This window comes from Petaurus breviceps, unplaced genomic scaffold, assembly GCF_028583685.1.
Source record: "Petaurus breviceps papuanus isolate PSGF00001 unplaced genomic scaffold, PetGlider_PUasm1.0 90065, whole genome shotgun sequence".
Classification (NCBI taxonomy): domain Eukaryota; kingdom Metazoa; phylum Chordata; class Mammalia; order Diprotodontia; family Petauridae; genus Petaurus; species Petaurus breviceps.
In genome coordinates this window covers 152,706-166,759 of record NW_027187174.1, presented here as the reverse complement: position 1 = coordinate 166,759, position 14,054 = coordinate 152,706, and the positions used below count along the sequence as shown (strand labels likewise).

Sequence of the window (14,054 nt, the reverse complement as noted above, 5' to 3'; positions counted from 1 at the left end):
ATTATTTATAATTAGATCTGTACTTTGCCACGTTATACCTCGTCTTACCTCAACATTGAATCTGTTTAAAATCTCATTCAGATTTGGAGCAAATCGGCTTTCTCTGCATATGTCTAAATGTCTCCTCTGAAAACCATTATATATTATTCCTATAAGAAGTGAACTGTCTGATTTCTAGTAATCTCTCCCTAAATTACTTCTAGTTTTAAAAATTCTATGTCTGTCATTTTACCTTAGGACAGAATGCCTGAAGAGGTAAATATAACAATTGCCAGTCTGAAGCATCTTCATCAACTCTTTGCTTTAGGCCTGTACCTTACTATAATCTATTTTCCTGTCCCTCAGGCAAGAACCCCAAAGCTCAAAAAGCCAACCATCCACGAGAGTGCATCAGAAAATTCTTTCCAAAAAGGAAGTGTTTTACTTTTGACCATCCAACAAATGATCTGACACTCTTAGCCCACCTTGAAGATGTCCAAGAAAGTCAACTGCAGCCTGCATTCAAGAATCAGGCAAACAAATTCTGCTCTTACATCTTTTCTGTTGCAAAACCCAAGACCCTTAGTGGGAACATCATGGTCAACAGGAATCGTGAGTTTTCTTTTCTCCAATGCAAACTTGACTGAAATTGGATGTGTTCCTTGTTTTTTTTGTTGGTGTATAGACATTGTAAGCTTTTTGTATTAATCTCCCTATAAGCATGGATTTCTTTTTTCTTATTTGCCTATCTTTCAGTTTATAAATCCCAAGGAATGTGAGCCCTGAGACAATGTCAGTGTTCTTTGATTGAGACTAAATCTCCATTAGAGAGGTGCCAGGGCAGTGGAAAAAGGCAATTTGCCTTAATTTTTTTAAAGCAATAGGATATGGAGGTAGTAAACTTTAAACTATCGACTTTGACTTCATTTCTGACAAAATTGTAGAGCACATCATTAAGGGGATGCTTTGTGAACATTAAGAAAGCGAAGCAGTGCTCACTCAGATCCATCAGATTAAGCCAATTTCCTCGTTAGACACTATAACTAAACTGATGGAGATCAGAGGAATAATGTCAAGTTAACATAATTTTCAAGAGAATATTTAATAGTGTATCATGCTATGATTATGAACACGATAGAGACACAAAATAGATGGTAATACAGTAAGGTAGATTCAGAAGACATTAAATGACCAGGTAACCAGAGTAGTCCTTAAGAGCTTGATGTCAGTTTGAATGCCATGCTTGGAGCTCCATACCTTTCTCAATAACATTTACAAAGTTATGGAAGATACAAATGGAGTAGTAATCCAATGTGCAGACAACATGGAGCTCAGAGAAACAACAATTGCATTGAATAAAAGAAATGGGATACAGTATTGTCCTGGCAGGTGAAAAGATGAGTTTAGATGAATAATGGAGCCTTATAAGGGCAAAATTCTCCATCTGAGTTCAAAAAATCAACTCAAATGAAAATAGCAGAAATTGTGATAGAAAAGCTCTCCATCTGGGTTCAAAAAATCACACAATGGTTGTCAGGGAATAGATCTGGAGAAATTCATGGATCACAAATTCAATATGAGTAGGGGATCTAAAATACAAAGTTATTCAAGACTTCATTTACAAGAATGAGTGTAGTAATTCTCCTGTATTTATTTGAGTTCAGTTAGGCTACATCTAGTATTATGTGCTTAGTTCTAAGCAAAACACTTGAAGAAAGACATGGACAAGATCAAACATTCCCAGAAAAGGACAACTAAAATCAGGAAAAGGAATGAAGTTCACACAAGAATCAGTCTATGGAAGAGTCCTCACATCCATTCTCCTTGACCCAGAAATCAAAATTAGGAGAAATGGGTAGAATTTGCTAAGAGGTATATTTAAGCTTGGTAAATACTGAGTCTTCCTAACCACTTAAATTGTTGAATTATAAAATAGCCTGCTTTGAGTGTTCATGGGCTTCTCTTAAATCAAAGTTATCTAAGTGCTGTTGGAAGCCACTTGATAAGAATACTGAAGAGGAAATTCTTAGCCAGAGTTAGGGCTCTAGACAATAATTAACACTTGGATCAAACTGAATGAAGCTTCTCTTTGCCTCATCTTCCATTTGATCTTGTCTATCAGGGTTGGGAAAGCTGCTGGAGACCTATGTGAAGACAATCTCTAGTGGAGACATTCCGTGCCTGGAGAATGCAGTGCTGGCATTGGCTGAGACTGAGAACTCAGCTGCTGTGCAAAAAGCTACCCAGCATTATGTAGAGCAGATGGTCCTAAAGGTGGACTTCCCCACAGAAACCCTCCAGGATCTGCTAAACCTGCACACAGACTGTGAGAAAGAAGCCATCTCAGTTTTCATGAAGCATTCATTCAAGGATGACACACAGAAGTTCCAGAAGGAACTGGTGGTATGTCCTCTCAGTTATTTGTACTTCTCACTTACCTCTCTTTTCTGAGTGAAACCTAGAGACTTGTCTGACTCTTTCCAATTCTTTCAACTTTCAGGCCTGGATCCCCAGCTCATAAGGGCAAGAGCCATGAAGGCCTAAATTTCCCTTGCTATGAAAAGATGCTCCCTCCTGGTAACACACTTAAACCAGTTGCTTCTTAGAAGACAAAATACCACCCTCTCACATGTTTGCTGAATAGATGGCATCATGGCTCTCTCAGAGCACCCTGCACTTCTTCTCGAGCTCATACACTCACTCTTCTCTCCACACCTTCCCACTCTCAGCACCCTGGACTCCTTCTAGGAGTATCTCCTGCTAGTACAAATGTCTGCTCAGTCTGACTTAGCCTGGTAGCGCTCACTTGGCCCACACCAAAGGGAGAGTCATTATTATAGCCTTTCAGGACTGACAGGGACATGGAGGGTCATTTGGAGAGTGAGGACTTTGGTCCCCAAAGAGGATAGGTGGCTTGTCCATGGCAACTTAGATGGAGAGGGCAGATTTAAAACTGGAGCCCTCTTAGTTCTCAGGTCAGAATTGTCAGTTTTATTCTGCCATATTATACATCTTTCCAGAAAAATAACTGCAAAAATAACTAAAGGTAGAACTTCTCTCAACAGTTTCTTTAGAATCTCACTCCCTCCACAATGAAACAGGGCATTTTGATAGCCTTTGAAGCATCATATCAATCATTATTTGTTATTATCATTACTGTTATGTTGCTTCCTTTTTCCCGACTGTCTTTCTCTCCTTCTCACTGGCAGCAAATCTTAGAATCCAAGAGGGATGATTTCATTCACCAGAATGAGGAAGAGTCAACCAAAAAGTGTCAAACTAAGCTTGAGCACCTCTCACGGACCCTGAAGGAAGCCATTTCTCAAGGCACCTTCTCTGTGCCAGGGGGTTACCAGCTCTACAGGAAAGAGAGAGAAAAAATAATTCAAAATTACCATCAAGTGCCCAAAAAAGGAGTAAAGGTAAACAAAGACCTGGAGGCCAGCAGTGGTGACACTATAGGGAGGGCTCCATTGATCCCCTGGGTGTTTGAGCATCGACTTTCTCCTACAATAACCACCCAATAGCAGAATTTCTATAGACAACTGCTGGCTTTTTAGTTCACATCTCACCTGGAAGTGCTTGACAGAAATCTCTTCTTCCTGCCTAGAGAATGTGCTGCGGAATTTAGGAAGCTTGGCCATATGAGGGTGTAGCGGCAAGCACCCCAGTGTCCCCAGGGTGCCTGCTCACAGGTTTTTGGATCTGCTTTGTTAAAGGAAAGCAACTCAAAATGGGTTAACAAGCTTACTTTAATCAGTCAGACATATATCGTTTACCTTGTTCAGGAGAAAAGGTCAGCACCCTGAACCTCAAAATATACAGGCATAATTATCAAGACAGAAACATCAAGTAGACAGATTTCCAAACTGTCCAACCATTACATCCATACCCAGTCAACATCTGGGTTTCCACATTCTGGGTTTTTCAAAGCTGGGGGACTCTCAACAACGGCTTCCCAGAACTCAGATCAAATCACAGAACACTTCTCAAAGTGAGTCCCAAAACAAAGCTACACATCAGGGCTTATATAGCCTCCTCCTGGCTCAGAGAATGTAACAACCTTATTGACCCACTGGCCAATCAAAAAGTATCTACTGAAAAACAAGCCTCCCTCCCCAGGCTTCTGGTGCACTTTAGCCTAGGGGCAGGGAAGATCTTTAAAATTTACATTCTTATTACAGAGGGCCATAATAGGTCAGGCCTGATGCAGGCTGACCTAGTGCCTTGGAATGAAATGGGATGCTCATAGTTGTACTTCCTTGCACTTTGGAATTTTGGTACTGACCAGTATGTCACATTAATGGCCTCTATGTTTACTTTCCTGAGTCAGTTGCATCCCAAACATGTTTTCAATACCTTTTAAGTAAAAGTATATTTTAGCCCAAGGGTGGGGAACCTGCAACCTCAAGGTCACATGGGGCCTTCTAGGTCCTTGGGTTCAGTCCACTGACTGAGTCCATGTTTGGCAGAACAAATCCTTTTATTAAAGGAATTTGTTCTGTGAAGTTTGGATTCAGTCAAAAGGTCATACTTGAGTACCTAGAGGGCCAAATGTTACCTGGAAACTGCAGGTTTTCTACCCTGTTCTAGCCTATATAGCAGATATTGCTCCCATCACAGAGGGTTTACCTTTCTGAGCATATGACATGGTCTGGGGGAAGTTATGTGTGTTTGTCTTGTGTGTTTTTCCAGGCAGATGAGGCCCTCCAAAGGTTTCTACAGTCACTGGCGATGACAGAAGTACTCATCTCACTGAACAAGAGAAGGCCTTGGAAGGTACAGGGAGCTGGGTGTGATGGTCTAGTCAGGCAGGGGATTTCATGGACTTGGAACAAAATTGTCCCTAAGGGCCTCAGTGTGACATGAAGATTTTCCTAAAACACTTAGGATTCCTTGTCTTCTACTTTCTCAGTCCCTGCTGGATTTGTTTTAGCAACAGTGGTCATTACTATAAAATCCACCAGGTCAGAAATTGCTACTCCCCCAGACATTCTCAGCTCTGCTTCTCTTGGTCTCATCGAGAAAAGAGAAATTTAGGAATTTCCAGTCTCTTTAGCTTGGGATCTGAGTTCAGGAGAAAATATTATATGTCACCTTCCTGCCTAGTGACTTTATGGCAGGTAAAAGATGAAATGACTAAGGATACAAAGGTTCAATCTTCTGAGCAAATGGATTTATTAAGTAATACTTGGAAATTGCCCCTAGAAATTGGGACCATGCCCCTTCCTCAGCTTTGGCACTAGTCCCAAATAGAAAAGGACAAAATTTTATACATTAAAAATAATTAATCACATAAGACTAATTAATTAAACAGAAACAATACAACAATAGGTAACCTGATTTCCAAGTTGGTAGGGAGAGAAGGAGCAGGTGAAATTCCCAGAAATCAGAAAAGGAGGTGCCCCACTGCCCCCATGTGTCTGTGAACAATCAAAGCAACATGGAAACAAGAAGTGATGGATCAGTAAGAGGGCATTTTTCTGATAAAAGATATGGGCAGCTTGAGACGCCCATTGCTGAGAAATTTCCCTGCAGTAATCAGTAGTCTGTCACTGGGTTTCTGGTCAATAATCCCTAGGTCCTTGGTGAAGGGTCTCTAAGAGCAGATGGAGGTGGTCCAACTTCATAGCCATTCACAGCAGGGCTAGGTTCAAACAATAAAAAAATACCCCCAATTGAATAAAATTTTCTCACCAGACAGAATTTTGACTAGACCCATAATTGGGTAGAAAAGAACTGAGCAGCTCTAGAATCGGGGCACATGATTGGGTCAGGGAGGTTCACTCAGTTCCCACAATCAAGCACTTGTTCTCCTGAGCCCCTCAATTGCCTCAACTTCCAATCACTCCCTACTGCCTCAAAGATCATATAAGAACTCCTCCACTGAACATTGAGCCCTTCACAAATTGGCCCTTTCCTACCTTTACTGCTTCTTATACCTTATTGCCCTCCAGGCATGCTCTATTTCAGCTACACTGACTTTAATTTCCTCAGACTCAAAAAGCCCTCTCTGTTCTCCAGGCCCTTCCATTAGCCCCTATGGTATTAATGCTCTGCCTTATATCACCTACCTCTACTAAAATCCACCTTCTTCCTTGACCTTCCTGCTTTTGATGCTGTCTTCCTCATTCAAAATGACTCCCATTAAATCTCTATATATCTTGCATCTGAATAATCATTTGGATTCTGTTTCTTCCTTAGACTATAGGCTCCTTTGAGGGCAGTTATTGTTTTTAATCTCTCTCTCTTTTTTTTTTTGGTCTCTCAAGTGCTTAATACTTAATAAATACTTAATAAATTGTAATGGGAATGCAAATTTGGAAGATCTTCCCTGCCCCTAGGCTAAAGTGCACCAGAAGCCTGGGGAGGGAGGCTTGTTTTTCAGTAGATACTTTTTGATTGGCCAGTGGGTCAATAAGGTTGTTACATTCTCTGAGCCAGGAGAAGGCTATATAAGCCCTGATGTATAGCTTTGTTTTGGGACTCACTTTGAGAATTGTTCTGTGATTTGATCTGAATTCTGGGAAGCTGTTGTTGAGAGTCCCCCAGCTTTGAAAAACCCAGAATGTGGAAACCCAGATGTTGACTGGGTATGGATGTAATGGTTGGACAGTTTGGAAATCTGTCTACTTGATGTTTCTGTCTTGATAATTATGCCTGTATACTTTGAGGTTCAGGGTGCTGACCTTTTCTCCTGAACAAGGTAAACGATATATGTCTGACTGATTAAAGTAAGCTTGTTAACACATTTTGAGTTGCTTTCCTTTAACAAAGCAGATCCAAGAACCTGTATGGGCGGCAAACCCTGAGGACGCTTGGGGTGCTTGCCGCTACATAAATGCTTGTTGACTAACTGACAAGAGGTGAAAACTAGCCTTACCTGATTTAATCTGCTAATGCTTTCTATTACATTAAACAGCTGAAAGGGTGAAAAGAGAAGCATCCAAGAAGGAGAAGAAATTGTTGAAACAGCTACAAATGGAAATGCAGCAGAAAATGGAAGCTCAGCAGAGAAGCCATGAAGAAAACATCAAACAATTGGGAAAGAAGAAGGAGGAAGATATTAAAGAGTTGCTGAACAAATTTGAAATGATTCTGGATCATAAACTAAAGGTAGATAGAATTAGGGGTTAGTGATTACAGCTTTAGAAGCAATATCACCACCATGTCTGGACAGAAATGGGTGGGCAGTCAGACAGGGAAAGCAAATTTGGCTTCATGTGACTTAGCATGGTGGACAGCAAAGGACTCTGGACTTTTCTTCAGAAGATCTAGGTTTGAGTCCTTTCCTCCTCCTCCTCCTCCCCCTCCTCTTCCCCCTCTTCCTGCTCCTCCCCCCTCCTGCTCCTCCCCTCTCCTCCTCCACCCCTTCTCCCCCTCCTCTTTTTCCTCCTACCTTCCTCTTCCTCCTCCCTCTCCTCCTTCTCCTCTTCCTCCTCTCCCTTCCTCCTCCTCCCCCTTCTCCCCCTCCTCTCCTTCCTCCTCCATTTTTTCTCCTGTAATACAGGGTCAATTACATCTACCTCACTGAGTGTACAGAATTGTATGGATCAAATGATTTTTGTGTCACTCATAGGTAGTCCCTAAACCCCCCGCCCCCAGTCTCTCAATGAGCTGCCAAGGTAAGGCTATTCCAAGTTCAAGTTATTCTGCAGGGCCTCATCCTATGAGATTCAAAGTTCACAAGCCCCTACCAAAGTCAGTGTTTCTCTAGTTATCAGAAGACACACTTGGTTCAAAGCCCAGAGGCTTTTCTGCTGCCTCCCTTTTATACAAGGCAGACAATTTAACATACAATCATCAGTCTAGAGAACAGCCTTCAGTGGTTTTTCTACCACAGGAGATACATTAATTTCTCTGAGCCTCACCTGGAATGGGCCTTTTCTCTCCAGAAGGAGATTCCAGAACCCAAGAACCAAGCTCTTGGAACAGAGATCCAGGGCCATCCCAACTAACTTGCCCATTCAGGCTTAAGGCTGTTTTTGAATTCTATTGCCTGGTCAGCAATCTCTGGCATTATCTCTGCTGGGATTCTCTATCTTGAGATCAGAAAGTCCTGGCTTAACTTTGGCTTAACTTCTATTGTGAAACCCTTTTTTGAAAGCTATAGAGGGCTAATTTCAAGGACCCCCAGTATGTCGACCCCCAAATCCTTGGCTCATACCTGCAAATGTAAGAGAGTGAGTTGACCCTGTGACCTCATTGATGGAAGTAAATGCAGTGAGATTTCCTCTAAAATCAGCACCACCCTGTAGGGATTGTCCTAGAGAATTCCTGGGGGCACTGAGGAGGTTCAATGACTTCTCCTGGGCCACATAGTCAGGATGTATTAGAGATAAAACTTGAATCCAAATCTTCCTTACTCTAAGGCTCTCAACAAGGTCATGGTGCCTCATACAAATGAGAAGGGGTCAAGAAAGACACAGGAGCAAACATAAGCACTGGGAACAAGGCCATTGTGTTCTGTACTCAACCACATTCCTAGCCTTTTGTAGATAATTGGGGTAGCAAAAAGCTTCCATAATATCTGTTTAAAAGAAGGTCTTGAAAGTCACAAAGTGTTACGAACCTTTCAGGTCCTGTTATTAGTACTTCTAACACCACAGCACACAAAGGGAAACCTCAAAGGGAACTAGGTTGGATCTGTCTCCCCTCCACTTACTTCTGACTGAAACTCCTGAATGCACACCAAGCCTCTTTGTCCTCAACAAAGACCCTAAAAAAATCCAGGCTGTCAGAGGAGTCATCTGTAATCCTAAGAATAATGGACAGAGTCCATTCCAGAGTCCCCTGGGTTTGGGGCTGCTAGGACGACGCCAAGTATCTCAGACTGAGTCAATTGTACCCTCCTATCTGAGCCCACAACTGCTTGGTCCTGGGGCAAGAGCATGTCCAGTGGCTGTCCTGGCTCCCTTAGGACCATTATCAAGAAGCCTCTACCCAAGGGCCATGGGAGGCCCTGCCTATACTCATGGAATTTGGCCAGAGGCATACCAGGCTAGTAATAGAGATGGAAGATATTGCTTCATGTTTCCTTCAGTGTTGATCAGAGGGTCAAGCCACTTTGAAGTTGACTTGACCACATTCTGAGTCACCCTCTATATAGCATTTTATGCCCTTTTTTAAACAGGTGGACATCTGGGCAACTCAGTTATAAATTTTGAATATTGAGAATTGATAATAGCTAACATTTTACATATCACTTTAAGGTTTACAAAGCAAACATTATCTGATTTTTATCTTCACAACAATTTGGGCGGTTAGGAGCTCTTATCACTTAAGGAACTTGACCCCAGTCACAGCCAGTGAATGCCAGAGGCAGGATTCAAACTCAGGTCTTCCTGACTCTAAGTCCAACACTGAACTACTTAGCTCTGCCCCCCCTTTTTAGGACCATGGTTCCAACCCAATTAACCTTGTGCTCAGTTGTTAAGATTTCAGCATTGACCCTGAGGTCTAGCTTATTGTCTCTAGTAGTGGGAAAATAATGAGTTATTGCAGAGAAGGCCTAAGCTCTACATGATTTTTTCACTGCCCAGGAATGACCTTTGCAGAGAAATCCCCTGTGCCTTTTTTTTTTTGCTCTTCCAATCTATTTTAGGGCTAACACCTTATGCATGAGAAACACATAGAGGTGCCTGGTTTTTGGTGGAATGGGAAATACCCAAGGTGCAATGCTGATGGGTTTTTGTCTTCTCTTAGGAACAAAAGAAGCTGAATGAGGAAGGTTTTCATGAGAAAGCTGAAGAGATGAAGAGAGAGACAGAGAATCTACAAGCAAAGATTAAGGATGTTGAGAGTAAAAGGTCTTCGAGATGGTCTGAAGCTTTAGATGCCATTGGCACTGGCATGATGTTCACGTTACCTATTCCAGGAAAAGTCCTGGGTTTGGGGATGAAGGCATTGAGTCATATTTTAAAATAATCAAATGTGTTTCAGTTTCTCAAAAGAAAGGTTTAGAATATTAGTTTTCCCACCTAAAAAGAAAATGGCATTGAGATCTCCCTGTATGTGGGTCTGAGTACACAAGTGTGTGCTTCCTGCATCTAATTTATTGAAGTATTAAAAAGTAAAACTGATATTCCCCATATAAGATAAAGGACATGGGAGAAAATTCAGACAAAGAGCATCCATCTCCTCAGTATTAGTGAGATGAGGCTCCATTCCAACTAAATGAAAGGCTTCTTTTGAAATGAAATGAAAGCAAATGGTCTGCAGGGCAGAAAGCTTGAGTTCTTCCCTTCCCTTTGATGGCTCTGAGTATTAGAGCTAGAATGGCTCTGGACATTCAGAGAATCTAACTGCCTCATTTTACATGTGATTTCTTTTGGTACAATGGGAGGGGCAGGACTTGAGATCAGGAAAAGCTGAGTTGAAATCTAGCACGAGTCACCTACAAGCTGTAGGATCCTAAGTAAGTCACTCAAACTTTGAATCTCAGCTTCCTCATACATAAAATAGGGGTAATAAAAGCATCTACTTCACAGACATTTTGTGAGGATCAAATGAGTAAAGCTCTTTGGAAACCTTAAAGAGCTATGTAAATGCTAGCTATTAATATTGTGAAACATTGAGGCCTATAGATTTGACCAAAGTCACACAGAAGATGGGACTTAAACTGAGGCTCCTTGACTCCAAAATGTGTTCTGACAACCATGGAGAACAAGTCCCTGGACTTCTCTTTAGACACAACACATACATTTGTCCTTGCTTGTTAAGATTTTAAAAAGTCCAAGGAGAATAGTTCCAGACTTCAGAATCCCCAATTATACTTTGAAGCAAAAATATTCATGTATGAGCAATAGAAAGCATTTTGAGATTGTAGGCAGAAGACCTGAGTTCAAATGCCAACCCTCATACTTAATGCCTATATGACCTTGGATAATTCACTTAACCTTCCCCAGCCTCAGTTTCCTCTTCTGTAAAATAAGCAGCCTGAGCTAGATGACCTCTTGGGTCCCTTCTAGCTCTGAATCCTATTTCTTTTGGGTGGATATTAGACAGGGGTCCCAGAATACCCTCTCTACTGTTATCTAGATAGTGTCCAACATAGTGTCTCCTAGTCTCTCTTAATAAGTGAAGGGGTGAGTATATCTAAATGCTTCATGACCTGCCTGAATATGACTCTTTGCAACTTCTAACTCAGAGGTTGCCAGACTTTCTCAGCTCATAAATTTAGTGTCCTAGTGTTTTTTTTTATATAACACCCCTGAGACAAAAGAAATACTTAACAGTTCTGTTTATCAAATATTGTAATGAGTATTTATGTCATAACAACTTAGCCATTTGAAAAATTTATACATGTAAGTAGAATTTTTTAATTGTATTCTTTTGTGGTTGTTCAGTCATTTTCAGTCATGTCTGACTCTTTGTGACTGCATTTGGGATTTCCTTAGAAAAGATACTGAAGTGGTTTGCCATTCTGTTCGCCAGTTCCTTTGACAGATGAGGAAATTGATGCAAAAAGACTAAGTGACTTACCCAGGGTCACACAGCTAGTAGGTGTCTGAGAGTGGATTTGAACTCAAGTCATCCTGACTTTAGACCATATGCTCTACCCATTGAGTCACATAGTCATCCACATTTTGTTCTAAAATACCCACAAATATTAATGGGATGTGTTTGCCTACTGGGCACAGCACAACTTCTTGAACTTGGAATTCAATTGGATACTATACCCACCCTCCCCATATCCTGTTCTCCAGTGAATTTTTCTAAGGGCTTGCTTTTTAACTCACCAACTGCCAAAACCCCAGTTTCACCAAGACATATTAATATAAACAAGAACTTAGTATCCAAGTCAAAAGCATAAGTGAACAGACTCATTTCAAACATTCCAAAATATTGGTGAAACACATGCAGTGTGATCTAATGCTGAATGTGTGAGCTGTCTATAGGCATGAAGTTAGTCTGGTATCAGACAGCTGTTAAAAAGCTATGTGTTTGCCTTGAAAATTAAAATATCACATGATGTCCCAGTGAATTCTCTGGATCCCTAGAAAGCCCCACCACGCAATCTGAGAACCACTTTCAGGTTAGCCTTCTGAGTCCAAGAAGAGACACTGTAACCCCCTTTCCACATGATACCCCTATAGCTAATTGGAGACACCTATTATGTACCCATTAGGCTTCTGTCTTCCTAGCCAAAGCATCTTCATTTTCTTCACTACATCTTTCAGCATAATGGTTGTGCAATTTGGAGGTCTCTGTTTTATTTTAATTCTTTTCAAAATAAAACTTCTTTATGTAACATTGTGAACTCTGTCTTTTTTATAATTAATCTATTTTTAGTTTTCAACATTCATTTCCATAAGATTTTGAACTTTAAGTTTCCCCCCCCCGTCACCTCCCCCCCCAACACACAGCATGCAGTTTAATATAGGCTCTACATATGCATTTATAATACATATATTTTCACATTATTCATAATGTAAAGAAAAATAGAACTAATGGGAGGAACCCCTGGAAAGAAACAAAACAATAAAAGAAAATGGGAGCAAATTGTATGCTTCCATATGTATTCAGACTCCAAAGTTATTTCTCTGGATCTGGATAGCATTTTCCATCATGAGTCTTTTGTCATAGATCCTTGCATTCCTGAGGAGTGCTAAGTCTATCAAAGACAGCCATTGCACAATGTGACTGTTACTATGTACAAGGTTCTCCTGGTTCCATTCATTTCACTCCGCATCACTTCATACAAGTCTTTCCATGTTTTTCTAAAGGCCAACTGCTCATCATTCCTTACAGCACAATAGTAATACATTACATTCATATATCACACTATCCAATTCTTGACCACCACAAAAAGAGCTGCTATAAATATGTTTTTACATGTGGGTCCTTTCCTCATTTTTATGATCTATTTGGGATATAGCCCTAGAAGTGGTATTGATGGATCAAAGGGTTTGCACAGTTTTATAGCACTTTGGACATTGTGCCAAATTACTCTCCAGAATGGCTGGATCAGTTCACTACTTCACCAATAATGCCTTAGTATTCCAGTTTTCCCACATCTTCTCCAACATTTATCATTTTCCTGTTTTGTCACATTAGTGAGTCAAATATGTGTGATATGGTACCTCAGAGTCACTTTGATTTGCATTTCTCTAGTCAATAGGGATTTAAGAGTATTTTTATATGACTATAGATAGCTTTAATTTCCTCCTCTGAAAACTGCCTGTTCATATCCTTTCACCATTTATCTTTTGCAGAATGACTTGTATTCTTATAAATCCAACTCAGTTCTCCATATATTTTAGAAATAAGGCCTTTGTAAGAGACACTGGCTGTAAAAATTGTTTCCTAGCTTTCTGCTTCCCTTCTAATCTTGGTTGCATTGGCTTTGTTTGTCAAAACCTTTACAATTTAATGTAATCAAAATCATCCATTTTGCATTTCATAATGTTCTCTATCTCTTGTTTGGTAATACTTTCTTCCCTTCTCCACAGACCTGACAGGTAAACCATTCCTTGCTCTCCTCCTTTGGTCTCCTATAAGTATTTTTATCTAAATTATGTACCCATTTTCATTTTGTCTTGGTAAAGGATGTAAGATGTTTGTCTATGCTTAGTTTGTGCCATACTATTTTCCAGTTTTCCCAGGAGTTCTTGTTAAATTGTGAGTTCTTATCCCAGAAGCTATAATCTTTGGGATAGTAGATTACTATTGTCACTGATTATTTTGTCTTGTGTACCTAACCCATTACATTGATCTACCACACTATTTCTTAGCTGATACAAAGTAGTTCTGATGATTGTTGCTTTAGAATACAATTTAAGGAGGGGTGGAGAGAAGATGGCTGAGTAGAAACACAAACTTGGGGTGAGCTCCACTCCAATCACTTCCAATATGTCTAAAAAAATGATGCTAAACAAACTTTAGAGCTATAGAACCCACAAAGAGACAGAGAGAAACAAATCTCCCACTGAAGGCAGCCTGGCAGGCTGACAGGAAATGTTTATTGCAGCACACTGGGAGCAGAGCACAGTCCTGACTGAACCATGGTTCTAGCCCCATGACAGCCCCAACCAGCAGTGGCCTGAGCAGACTTCAGGAGACTGAATCATCAG

At 40.7% G+C, this 14,054-nt stretch overlaps 1 pseudogene; it reads left to right on the top strand.

The window, feature by feature from the left end:
* Positions 1-251: 251 nt before the first annotated feature.
* On the top strand, positions 252-12,237 carry LOC138176669 (guanylate-binding protein 7-like; annotated as a pseudogene).
* Positions 12,238-14,054: the final 1,817 nt, after the last annotated feature.